The sequence below is a fragment of the Rhyacophila brunnea genome, unplaced genomic scaffold (genome assembly GCF_057557595.1).
Source record: "Rhyacophila brunnea isolate RB1 unplaced genomic scaffold, BYU_Rbru_1.0 scaffold_4, whole genome shotgun sequence".
Lineage (NCBI taxonomy): Eukaryota > Metazoa > Arthropoda > Insecta > Trichoptera > Rhyacophilidae > Rhyacophila > Rhyacophila brunnea.
The window spans coordinates 30364914-30379526 of NW_028233068.1; the positions used below are offsets into that span (position 1 = coordinate 30364914).

The 14613-nt window shown below is 30.1% G+C and overlaps 1 protein-coding gene across 1 annotated transcript in view; it reads right to left on the bottom strand.

Annotated features, from left to right (window-relative positions):
• Positions 1–14613, bottom strand: part of Osi17 (DUF1676 domain-containing protein Osi17) — a 55973-nt gene that overhangs the window by 22546 nt on the left and 18814 nt on the right. The window lies entirely within an intron of this gene.

A 14613-nucleotide genomic window follows, 5' to 3' on the forward strand; every position in this document is an offset into this window, starting at 1 on the left:
TCGTTTGAGATATATTTAAGAGCTTTTTATTAAGCTGATAATATTATATAAAATTATATAGATATAAATATGCCTATCTGTATGTCCTGTATATGTTTCCCTACCCGTATTTTATCTACTGAATATATTAAATAGGAGTCCAGTGGGCATTTGTATGTTTTCCAACTTTAAACTATATCTATACTGTACCAATATAATAATTTATGGCCCTACATTCACCTGTGAGACAACAGGGGGATTAATTACGGTACAACACGTACAATTCATCATTGTATTTTCTTTGCTAAATACGCGCCATTATCGTCGCACATTGTTACAAAGACTATTTACAATATATTTATTTTTAATATATCCGGCTTTCGATAAACATAATTCGTTTGACAGTATAATTCTCAAATTTACTCTCATTATGAAATCGTTAAAATAAAATACACTTAAAATTATATATTACTACTGATCAATAACAATAGCATGTAAAGTTTTTAGTGTCTCAACTCAAAAATAATCTTTTTCACGATAAATTTTGTGTGTTTGTTTTTATGTTTTAGAAAAGAAAACAAGAACCAAAGTAATCGATAGGAATAAAGCTTTTGCTTGCTACCTTAGCTAAAACGTCGTTGACACACATCAAACATCTAAGAAAGATAATAATTCTCTATCCACAATACTAACACCGTGTTTTCTTTAGCTTTCCTTGAATACAAACTAATATATACAAAGAAAATAACAATTCTCCATGGTTAAGCAAATCGTTTTGTCTATATAATACAACAAAAAAATACTTAGATTACTTTGTATAGGATAATTGTAAACGATATTTTTATATAAGCTTTTACCATAATATAATTTACACACACATAATATACTTAAATATATAATTACAAAGATATCATAAAAATATAAAGTTAAGGTAATATAAAAAAAATCTGCAATATTTGTTTTCATATTGACGTTAGTTAAGAGTGTTAAGACTCTTTCTCGCGAAACAATGTTGTCTGTAATTAACATGCTTAGACAACATGAAATTATAATAATCGAGAATATGATTTGCAGTTATGTACGATAACTTCTTTTACATTTATTAAGAATGTTGTTATTTCAGTAGTTTCTTTTCTATTTTGTGTCAGATTACTAATTACCAAATCCAGTTCTTTCGCTCATAAAATTAATTGTTAAGTAGGTAAATAGTATTAATTTAACAAAAAATATAATTTTTAATATTTAACATACATTTCAGGATATTGCGACTAGAATTTCTAATTATATTAAAGAATACACATTTACGAATATCATTGACTTGCAACTGGTACCCCCAATTTATTATGAATGGGCACAGGCACCGCCATCTTTAGATTAATAAAGCCTGAGCATAACTTTTTGCACAAGCAACGAGTGGTCTACTTTTCAGCTGTCAAAATCATATCCCAGATTGCTTGACATATTGAATCGTCCTTTCTCGTTTCAAATTGAATTATAAAAATTCTCAAATCAAATATATTAACTATAAGTGTTATTAATAAATAATATACATTCCTGTTATTCATCAGTTGTCGAAGTCAGACTAGTCCTTCACACAAAAACCGGTGGTAATATCGATTTCCAAAAAATATTTAGCATTGATCTATGCATTACATTTGTATAAGGTGTGTTAATGCTAGTGTATTATTTATTATGTAACTTATCTATTCAAATCAAACCATTCCCTGTGTGAACACGACAGACGCGTCAGTATGAACACTCTAAAAAACAATGACATGCAATGACAGTTCATACATAGACAACAACGGGAGAGGAGGAAAAAGTAGGACCAGTCGTTGTGAATATATCGGCTTTCTACTTGGGTCGGCAATGGCACAGATAATTTTTGTCACGTTTCTGATGTATCACTAAATATTTCCAGTGTGACGAAAGTGTTTCGTTTCACAAACTCCGAGCTGACGCCTTACGATACCTGTAGAATTGCATACAGCAGCGTGTGTATAATAATATTATTATCCTGCTACTATTTTTTTTTTTAAATCATTAGACAACGCATAGCATGTTGTTGAAAAACCGCAAATAGCATACTAAACGGTTTCTGACAGATATATTCAGTAGGCACACGTTGTCTAACATAAATATATAATGTTATATTTTTGTATGCTTATGTATCCAAAGAAATCTAATGTGTTAACTTAAGCGTGAAAAGTAGTGCTAAGAAAATAAAGGAAAGTAAATTTAATGATGCAACAAATAATTCCATCAGATTCAATTACTGCTCTATAATACCAAATCACCTATAATCCATGCATAATATTATCGTGTATCGGTTATAATTTTTTTGTGATACATGTTTGGCCATTAATAATAAATGATTTAGTTTACGTGAACATAGAAAAAATCCCTCCCTGAAAATACTGTACAGTGGAGATGGAATAAAATTTGATATATAACATTACAAACAAAGTTGTATTATATCGCGAGCAGAAGAGCCCAAAATCTCTTTTCTATATATCCAATCTATATAGTACAATTATTATCACCCACACCAGTTATAATAAAATATGAAACACGTATTTTAAGGTGTTTTTATTTAATCATTGAAATTCGGTCGTTTATCGTTTGCGTTACCACAATACTTTTAAGATCAGTTATTAAAAATTAATAAAGCAGATTTATAAATATTAATTTATGATTATTTGCTATTGTTGTCGACATTTCTAAGATAGTTAAAATATTACGCGAATAAAATGCATATTAACTGAAATATAAAATATTTAATAACCTATGCATCGTGACTTTACATCAGATAACGGAAAAGGTTGTATCTACACTTATATAATATATAATTTAACCGAGTGATTTAGTTCACATTGATAAAATTGTAATAGATGAGATCCAGAAAGTTTATAATAATATTATATTCAATAAAGGCAAAAGCGTTTTTTGCTATTTTCTCAGCATGCGATTGATAGGCATACATTTCAATGAATAAATGTTGACTGTAACATTATTATGTTTGTATTTTATCAGATAATAAAATACAATAAATCGCACAAATGTTCGATATAAAATAACAATAATCATTTACTAATGTTGACCGAGCATACAATGAAAACAGTCGAAAAGAAAGTCTTTTTGCCAAGAATTTGTTTTTCACATGAAAACTCATTCACACCCATTTCTTTATTCATACCTCCAGTTAGCACCGTATCATACCTATTTACCTGATTTAAACACCAGGTAATGCGGTTCCAGGTAACTAGGCCGAGAGTATTATGATAGCGACTCGTTTTGAGGATGTGTGAAAAGTTTTTTTTGAATGCGGTGGAAATTCCTGATGCTATTATGACAGTATTTATAAATGCGTTAAAACAAAAAAAATGTTGCGTGTATGTCAGTCAATGTAATCGATTTGTATGGTTGAGTTTATTTATACACAGTTTCCATGGAATCTACTATTTTCAGAGTAGGTAAAGATTAGCATGCTCAACATGTTTATCAACCATGCCTAGTATGTTCAAATCATACGAACGAGTCGAATTAACATTATGTTTTATACTAATATCTGTGTTTGAATACGGTGCATAGAGTAAAATGCAATCAATATAATATCTAACCACAATGAAATCGTCTCGACGCAGAAATGGCGATCTACCTATTTCGTATTACATTTATAATATTGGGTACAATATTTAAATAAAGATATTTTTTCTGCTAAGTAAAGTAAATTACTATGTTCACTCCCATAGAGTAGACGTTCTATTTACAGACGTCCATACATTTGCCAAACCCATTGAGTAGGTACTCATACTGGATCGAACGCACATTGAAAAAATATGCATTTATGCAACATCTAGCGCAGAAGCAATGACTGCCTCTTAGCTATAAGTAGATAACGAGTATAATAAATAAAAATTATAACAATACACATCTGCACAGTGATTAAAGTATTATAAACGTTATAATATAAATTATCGTGTTCGGTCCTAAGCAAAGCATTTGCTCGATTCACCGCCCAATACACAATGAAAAAACAACATAATTGTGTAAAGTTTTTCTTTTTAATTATTTGATGTTCACATTTATAGCATTATATATTAAAATGCAGAAGACTAAACACTATTAATAACTGCAAAAAAATATATTGTTATTTAATATTTGTGAGGAGAAAAAATACAGAAAATTTTAAGATATACACTGATTATTCAGAAAGTGAGTACCTACCTATTACAATATGAATACTGTAACGTTATAAATAAATTATATATGTTTTTGATTAAAACCACGATATTACGTGTGTTAAGTTAACTTTAAAATAATGTTTTAGTTTGATTTCAGAGTGCATAACATTGTTTTCTCTCAATTGCTTGCATGCACTAAGTGTCGTAATTCAATGACTACATAGGTAGAGGTTAGTTAATTTTAAATTAGCACGCCAGATGTAATGCCAGATAATTTGTCAGATTCGAACGAGTGTGAGCTAATGAATTCAATGCTGTTTTTTTATAGACGTTACTACACGAACATCACTACCTACTATACTATAAAAAAATACTATGTAGCGTAGTGTACTTTGGTTAATGGTTATAATAAATAAACTCATTAATCAATTAAAAGTAACAAATGTTCAACATATATTTTACATATTATAATAAAGTGTAACCACGTAACAATTTTATGAATGACAAAACGCAATAAAAGGTTTTTAATTCGTTTAAGTGTCAGTTTGTCGCAGAAAAATTCTAGCTGAATTTATTATCGAGATTTTATGGAGATAGTTTTTGTCACGCCTTTGGTTTTATGAAATAGTTTGTATTGAAATTTTCATCAAATCGTAAAACTTTACTGCATCACGTATACAAATAAAGTGCATTCATCTTACCGCATATCGTAAAGAATTTATGATAGTAACGTCAATTTCCATATACGTGTGAATGATACGGCCATAATGAGATTTATAAATAGGAACATAGGCTGAATCGTTTTCTTCGTTTATTACATTATGTTGTTTATATTAGCTTTTTACTATTGTATAGGTACGACCGAATGATGTTATTAAACCTTTATAGTTTCATACAAAATATTAAAAATATCTCATTAAAAAAAATTGTAAGTAAAATATCGTGAGTTTATATATATATATTTATATTACAACTTTATACTTATATGATTTTTCTTTCAGTATTCATTTTCAAATCAATATCATATAGTAACTAATAGCTCCAGGAAGATCTTCGCATGATCATGGTTATGAACAGCGTGTATTAGAATGTGGAAGATTTTAAGTTTTACTTCTATTGTTAGATGTATACAGCTTAGATAAGAAGAAACTTTCATGGAAATTATAAAAGATATTTTCCATACAATTTATATTTCACAATATGCATATTGAATTCAAAATATTTTCCCTAAAAAAAATTTGTGTCTCTTTTTCTGGGTAAGGGTTTAAACCGTAAAATTATCTATTGACTGAAGTACGAGTACCAATCTTTCAGATATTATAATAATAACTATACTACGTATATATAAAGCATTATCAATACTGACTGCCACTTTTGTCAATGTTACTAGCTTGATCATATTATATATCATTAGGATTGCTTAAATTCTAGTTTTAACGTCCTTAAACTCTCTAATAATTATTTTTGGTTCATTATTGAAAATAAATTACAATTATAATAAAAAGTAGATATAGCCCTTAGCCGGCAAAAAATGTATGTTCGACGCCCACTTGATCGAACATTTTTTGTAGGTTTATACCTACCTACTAACAAGTTTCTTGTATATATTCAGAATAAAAAATAAATCAACTAAGAATAAGATTTATCAGTGAAAATGTGTAAAACATTCTCCATAAATATGCAAGTGGGTATCAAAAGACTATTCATTACCATAATATAAAATAACTGTATAAAAATAAATAAATTAATAAATAAATAACACAATATGCGTGTAGGTGTGGTGCGTTTCTAATTTATGCAATATTAACCGCATTTTAATAGGTATTCAATATCTCACAACTATTTTAGGTTTATGTCACAAACCTAGAAAACTAAGTTATGTGACATATAAAACTAAGTTATGTGACATATAAAACTACGTTTACATACACAATACATGTTTTCATTTAAATATGTATCCGTGGCAAGATTGAGTATATTATATTGCGGTCGGTTCCTATTTTACATAATATATTACTATCATTGACAGATTACGACTTACAATCACTGTGATAGCAACCAATTTAAAGAAAAACATGCATTTTATTTCATAATTCACATTTTTGTCAAAATTTTGAAAAACGAAAAGTAAATATACTTTGCTTTGGCAGCTTTGAAAGCTAAAAAAAGTTTCAAATATCAACGTATTTTTTTCAATTATCTGCTGTGATTATACATTTTTAGACCGCCATAAAATTATCTTTATAAACCAAGAGCGTAGTGAAACGGGAAAAAAATTGAAAACGACTGCAATGATCAATGAAAAAAAAAAAACAAAAAACTGTAATCATCATCTGCCAACCATAGCAAATAATGACACATGACCATTTAGTATTGAGCCACAGTTCACATAAAAGCGTGGGAGAGTCCATTAACTTGGAAGTTGCAGTACTTGCAGCAAACCGGTATGATCTTTTTGAGGGCGAACGCTCGTGGCCTTGACTTCGGCATCCTTGGCATCGTGGCCTACATGCAAATTTTACTTTACTTGCACTACCGGACTGTGAATGCAGAAAGTCAGTTATCACTAATCTCACTGTAACCAGGACGTTTTAAATCGAAATTTCTTGCTAATTGCAATCGACACCATTAATTAATTTAACGGTATGTCAATTCTTGATAGAAAAATGACACATTACTTGAAAGAAAACACGACATACTTATATTAAGTACTTTATTAACATACTTTTTATGACTTTCATTAGAGATATATTAGTGTCACATAATTCAAATATTAAACAGTTTTAAAATTACACATAAAATATTCATAATAATTATTTAACAAAAAATAGTTTTTTTGTCCATTTGCTCTACAATCCGATGTGGATCTTAGCCGCCTCACGAAGAAGTTTCGTAACATTATTTTGTTTACAAGAAATTGATGTTAGCCACTTGCTCAACTTATTAGGTCCATACTCTGGGTACATTGGAAAACATCATATATATATTTTTTGCCACACCCGCGATTTGAACCTGGGACCGATGATATTACAGGCCGACACTTTGCCGCTCGGCCATCGTAGGCATACAAAATAGTTTATAATACAATATTCTAGGACCAAGCAGTGGCACTTGTATTTGTCCGCTGTTTTTCCCATTTTAACACAGCAAGTTAACCGATAAAATTATAGTAGTGTAGTAGTAGTAGTAGAAACAATAACAGTAGCACTAAACAAACACAAAGCACATAGGCTTTGAGAAAATCATATAATATTATATATACACACAGAAGATCAAAACCGGAGTCCCCGATGAGAAACCAGTGCTTTACGCATTGAACTACAAAGGCCACGGGGTGCATAATTATAATAGGCCTGAGGCGTTGACCAGTTTAGAAGACTCCTTGCGATTTTTTCCTATGCAATAAAATGCTATTTAGAGTTATAGATACAGCAATAATAGTTATGTTGCCAAGATTTTTTTACTCTTTGATTGTTTAATGCTTTGATTGCTATTTTGAACCATTGTGGGAAAATACGCATCTTTCATACTTTCTGACTGAGATTAATCTGTGTTCAAAAATAAATCAAATACCCTAGTTTAACAGAAAGAATTGTTGTAACTAAAAGTTAGTACCTAAAATTATATATAAAATATCGGTCACGATCATTATTAAATTACGTCGATTATATATCATTTTATTTTATTTAATCGACACTATTGTCTAGTATAGTTAATCCACTAATACTTATTTAATATCTTTATGATTTTTCTTTGTTGTAGATAACTGTGAGACTTTTTTCATCTAACGTAAATTTTGTCAAATCGAATTTGGTAAATTGTCACAAAGGTACGGGTAGCATTCTTTATAGTTTTAAAGTTACGGTAACCTAGAAGTCTATAGATCATTTTTAATAAATATAAATTTTGCATAATACGAGTACCTATAAGTATTGAAGAAGACACGATAAATATATGACACGCGACAGATTTTGTAAAACCCGAGCATTGAAACTTAGATTTCCTTACCGTGGGGTATTTTAATACCGTTAGTGTGATTCAAAAATATTTTAAAAGTAGAATTCCGGCACGTTCGTAGAATAATGTATCCTTTAAGAAAAAATGAACATGAAAAATGGTGGCAGAATGGGGATCATAGAATATAATAAAATTATTCTCTGACAAACAATTTAGTTGTATTTTGATACAGAAATACTAAATCTGTTTATTTACTACGTATATTTTGGAGATGTGACTATATCAGCGTATTATGAAGATATCTTGGGATCATCACATTATCAATAAAGACCAAGAAAAGAAGACTTATAGTTACTATCAAGCGAAGAAAAGTTGCAAACTTCAACCATATTTTTTACAATGAGAAGTATGATTATTCGTCAGCTTTATAATACAGAGAAAACTAGAGGGCTCAATATCCAAGACATTAATAATCTGACACGTTTGGTCCTGATTAGGGAGATATAATTTTTTTGTCGTCAACTTTAGATAATAGGTGACACCAAAATAAGAAGAAGAAAAATTCAAGTGCCTTCAACAATTTTAATTTCATTTAAAATTATTACTTTCAACCGTACATTATCACAATGTAAAAACAATTATGTTATTATTTGTTCTTCCAAAATCTAGGTTGAATATTACCACGATAATTGACAGTCGGTTAAAACCAAATGCCGCCTATTCGACGCTTGCATTCTGATAGTGCCGCTTTACGGCAGCAAATCATGGCACTTTAAGTATTCTCAGAGCAATCGTATACTGAGCTTCGAGAATAGACGTTTACGACGGACACTGGGTTTAGGAGTAACGAAAAGAAAAGAGCAGCCTCTCATCACGCTGAGAATGACGAGTGCTAAGAGTGGTGGCTTAGTTAAATGCTGCAGATACCAGAAGAGAACTTCAGCCTAACTTGCCTATTCTTCAAGCCAACCGGATTCCGGCGTACCGAAAGCCGCTAAATAGGTACTATTTGTAGAGTATATACGGTACGCAAGAAGACTGGCGAGCGACAGTGTTTCTTGGAGGTGCAATCTATGACCGAAAAAGAAGAATTAATATTCTAGTATCTTATTAATGTAATACCAAACTATAAAGAGCAAGAAATAGCAATGTCATAAAGTATAAAATATTTAGAAAGTATCTTTATCTAATATTATAAAATTTATCTAATATCTAATATCTATTTATCTAATATCTAAGTATCTAATCTTCAGTCGACTGTATTAATTGTGTAAGTATATAAATATTATATTTAACATACTACTTGAAAAACCGTTACTTAAAATAAAGCAATGCCAAATAACATTATTATTAATAGACATCTGTTTAAGAAGATGTGGTTTGTTATTATTCTTTTACGGATCTTGCGACATGATTGTATGTAAACTAAATGAGCTACGCATGCCCTTTCTAATTAATTAAGAACAGACTTTAATTTAGGTGAATACGTTTTGTCAAAGAAATGCGTTAGTAAATACTAGTAATTAGTTCAAGTAAGAAAACTGAATGCTGGTATTGAATGTATCATGATCGTTTATTCTTTATGTTTACACTATTATTCTATACTTAATAATTTATCAAAGCAAACTTGTAGTCACACTTTAGCATGCACTATTTATTATCTTGTGTTAATTTCATAACATCAATTAAAATAGAGCAAAAAATGTCAGATAGGTACTTTGAATAGTAAATAATATAAGATTTAGTTATTTCTCTTGAAACGAGGTGCAGTTAATTTTTCAGCTAGGTGTGTCAAATATTAATGAGTGAGACAACGAATTATATATATTTAATGGACAGAAATATGTTAATATTTATATATTTAATTTAATGTGAATTGATAAATTTAATAATATTATAATTATGTATTTATTTAGATGGAAAAGATGGTCCCATGAACATAGATATGTACAAAAAATATAGAATTATTTCAATTTGTAATAAATTTACATAAAATAAAAAGTTTCTACGTGTCACGTTATGTCGCTTGTAGCTTTTAATTTTAGACACGACTTCTTATCGGTTATTTGACTTTACAATACACTCTTTAACAGCAAATACAAATTCTTTCAAATGAACATTATGTATATATCAATCTATTCCACCATGCTATTTATATCATCCCACCGACCAATAATGAAATGTGCAATATATTTCCTAGCATATCCTAGTTAATAGTAGTTATCTAGACTATTTTATCAATGAAAAATCGTCAAATACTTTTATCCATGACTCACACAACGATGAGTATACGTCAAATTTCAAATTAAATTATTTTACAGCAGTTTCGGCAACGGAGACTTTTTATGATCTAGAGCACTTGATAATTTAAGTACAAAATATCAACATAATATAATTTTTTTGTATAATATTAAAGGTTTTTTTATTATATTATAACAGCCAGCTCAGACGGTCAAATAGAATGAAAGTCGTTTAACTTGTGGCATGCAAAGGTACGAAAATATTTTCAAGACTGCAATAAATTATCTGGGCTTGCGAAGTCGTAAATAGTCTAAAAAGTTTCGTATTAAACTTTAAAAACATAATATTATATTTAATTTTTCCATGATACAAAGCAATAATTTTGGAAATTTTACAAACCGGAGCTGCGCTTCTGTCATTTCGAGCTCCGACTATAGTACCTGAGTTTGAATGTATTTGTCTGCTTTAAATATCACGCACATTTACGATATATGTACCTTGTCCAGCTCTAGAGCCTTTACAAAAAATGATTTTCCTGATTAAAATGTTATGCCTCACTGCATTAGACCTACATTGTCAACGGATGTCAAAAAATACATAATCACAGCTAATTATACAAAAATTTAATGATGAAATTATAAGCGAGACACTGAGGTAAGAAACGGTAAATTACGGAAAATTATCATTCGCCCAACCCATCGAATTTATATGCTTGGCCCAAAAAAAAAAACCTACAACACGTGCATTCGATATAACTGCGGAACTCGAGCCCATGACCCATGAAACGAGATACAAGAGTTCATCGTGGTTAATTAATTAATTCGATGAGTACCTATTATATCAGCTCCATCTGACGTTGGTGGATGACTTTATTGTTAATTATTATATAATGTCTTCTAGACGCTTCTAAACCCAGTTCAATCTTAAATGTTTCTCAGCCTCGACATTTTCCTTCATATCGCCGTTGTATTTTCGGGTCTAGGATGATTTGGCGCCGGGACAATTGGACGCCACGTAATTCGAAAATAAATAGACGTTAGGTACTCACTTATAGGTACTTTTAAAAAAATATTTAATATTATTATTTATATTCAAATTATTATATTATGATTTAATAGTTGCTGAGAATTTAAATATGCACACGTAAATAATGATTTAATCGAGCATATGTTTAAGTTACAGCAAAAAAGAGTTTTTATTTTCATATAAAGCCTTAGGCATGGTAATTCTCAATTCGCAATAAAAAAAACATTATGTTAAGAGTAAACTGAATTAAAACTACTAATAAGTAGATATAAACTGATAAAAAATCCTCATCTACGTTCTGTTTACGTATCTACGACAGTGCGGCTTCCAATTGTTCTGGCGTCCAATAATTGTCCCATTCCCGTATTGATAATTTATTATTAACCGAAATATTTTTCCGTTGCCTTCTCTGGTGTATTTTTCTGTGGAAACATTAAATTGTGGAGAATCAACATTCCCTCAACCTATCAGATTTATATGCTTGACCCAAACAAATATTAATTATCGAAAAGAAAAACAACACGTTCATAATGTTCACGATAACTACAAAATTAAAAGACATCACCCGTGTAATGAGATGCAAGAATTGCATTATGGTTAATAAATTATAGATTTATTCTTCTCTGTGTATAATATCAAGTTATCTTGACGTTTGAGATTATTTTGACGAAGCCATCTCTCTATATTATTACTAAATATAAAACAATTACCCGTTTTTTTAATTCATGTCCAGTCGCCAGTGTTTTTGAGTCTGGACGTTTGTTTTTATATGGCTACATAATAACTATCCTTTTATTCAACGAATTATTTGTTGAAAAAATATAGTTTATTAAATGATTAGTGCAAGTACGCTATAACAAAAATTTGGATAGATCCTGATTCCTGACATCGCTCAGTAATTAAGGTAATTTAATTTAAAAATTCAAAAGCTGATTGCTTATAAGTTTAGAAAGCGCTTCAGAGAGTATTGTAAAAATCATTAATTAACTTCGTTGCAATTAGATATAACGTGTATATCAGGACACATGGGAGCGAATTCCGAGGGAAACAGATTTGAATCCCGTTTGGCATCGTATTTTTTTTTCAAAAAGAATTTTGGTCGTGGTTATGTAGTTCTTAAAAGTGTTTTCAAATAAGATATGCTTAGTTTATCGGGTTGTTTTTCTCCATTTTTTTCTCGCTCTCTCTATTGATACAGTTGTATTTTGATTATACTATTATCCGGATTTTATAGAGTTCAAAATGATAATACGTGTATATTATGAAAGACATCAGTTTAATTATATTGCTTTTTTATTAAACCATAATATGTATTAGTGATTTAATTAGTAGGTACTACTACTTCATCTTACGTTCCGTAATCAAAGTATAGGGCAAGCACAAGGTCACGCTACTTCCATCGGTTCATCGCCACGTCTCACGTCTCTTAACATGCGAAACCTGCATTGCGTAGATCGGCTATGCAGTAACGCTGTAAGGTGAACGAGGGTCAGTCACATCAACGAAATCCTTGACGCTCTAACTCAAGAGTGCGGAGAGTTATCTCTGGCAGATATCCAAGCGACGCTATTCACGTATTCGCAATTTCAATAAACGGAATTTTGTCCTCATTAAATACAGCTTTAACGTCCACGCGACTATTTATTTAAATATATACCTATTACGAAAGTAATCTGTTTACTTTTTGTAGTTAAATTAACAAGTTTTATCACTTAATTACATTTAAGCAGGATAATTCGACCCATTTGTTTGTTCTACTAACTTGTATATTTAATGAAATAAAACCGGTTTACAAACAACACTGTTATAATAAATGTAGTTATAATCACGTGATGAGGTTAACTTTATCGGTGCCATATGTGCATTTAAATATTCATAGTATGAGAATAACGTGATATATGTCTATAACCAAAATTCGTAAATTAGTATTTATGTAAACATCGTGATCTTAAAATAAGTGGCACAAACTGATTAAAACGAATCAACATGCATCCGTGTCGGTCATAAAAAACCACAACACTCAATGTTCATCTTCAGACCGTTAAAATTTCTAAAATGTCATAAATACGTAAACAAAGACTATCATATGCTTATAATGCACCGCAGTGATAGCGTTCTCTAGCCCCTGCATCAATCAATTATAAAAAAATACCGAAAATCACCACATTTGGATCCATATTCTGTCAAACTCGTCATATAAGAATACATAATACATACGTTTTAACAGTTTATTGATTGAGATAGAGTTTTTTTGGTAGAATTAAAATTTACGTCGGTTTAATATTAAATTCTACAAAACTAAGTCGCACTTTGAAATAAACACCATCCAGAGTTAATAATTTAGCTTAACTTAGTTGAACGTGTCTTGGCCATGTTTTAAATAATGGTTTAATTCTAGGCCACTGCTTTTTTCCGTAAATTTACTACTTGCTATATTATGACGTATATTATGTATCGATACAGTAGGCGACGTAATTTTTGATGTCGTTATCGCCTCCTAAAAGACAGATACCTATCTTTTACTAAGTATGGTTCTGCATTGCGTTACTATAAAATTCAGTGATGAAGGTGACGACGAGGAAGATGTTAAGTGACCAAATCCGATTGATGTATTTAATGTTAGGCTATGTTAGTACCATGCTTGCCCATAAGCCTCCACTGATTAAAATTTATATTATTTCATTGGGCTTAATGCTATTCTATTATATTATATTTTTACGTAGGTATTTGCAGTGTAAAATAGTTGAATTTGCTTCTCAATTAAAACCGCCAATCTCGTCTGCTGCAGGTATTTTGGCAGTCATTTTCATGCGTCACACAGAGCATGTCGTTGCTTTTAGAAAGCTGAATCGAAACATAAAGAAAAAATATTCACTTCGCAAGCGTGATCCGAATATAACGCGTCTTTAATTTGTGTTGACGCGTCTGCAATGATTTTTCACAGAGCAATTATTAGTGTTTGAACGAGATCGGGGACTATTTACATGTATTAAATAGGTATTCGATTCACATTTGTCATTCACAATTGTGGGTATATTTTTAATAATCATAAATAATTTATTAATTTTATCAAAAAAATAGCGCATTATACAGTCACATGTAAATTAGGCCAAATTGATTTGGTTAGCTATATACTACAGTTACTTGTTTTAGAATGAGTTAGATATAACATACATAATTTTGAAAAACACTTTCGAGAAAATGTATTATAACCAATAGAAAAAAT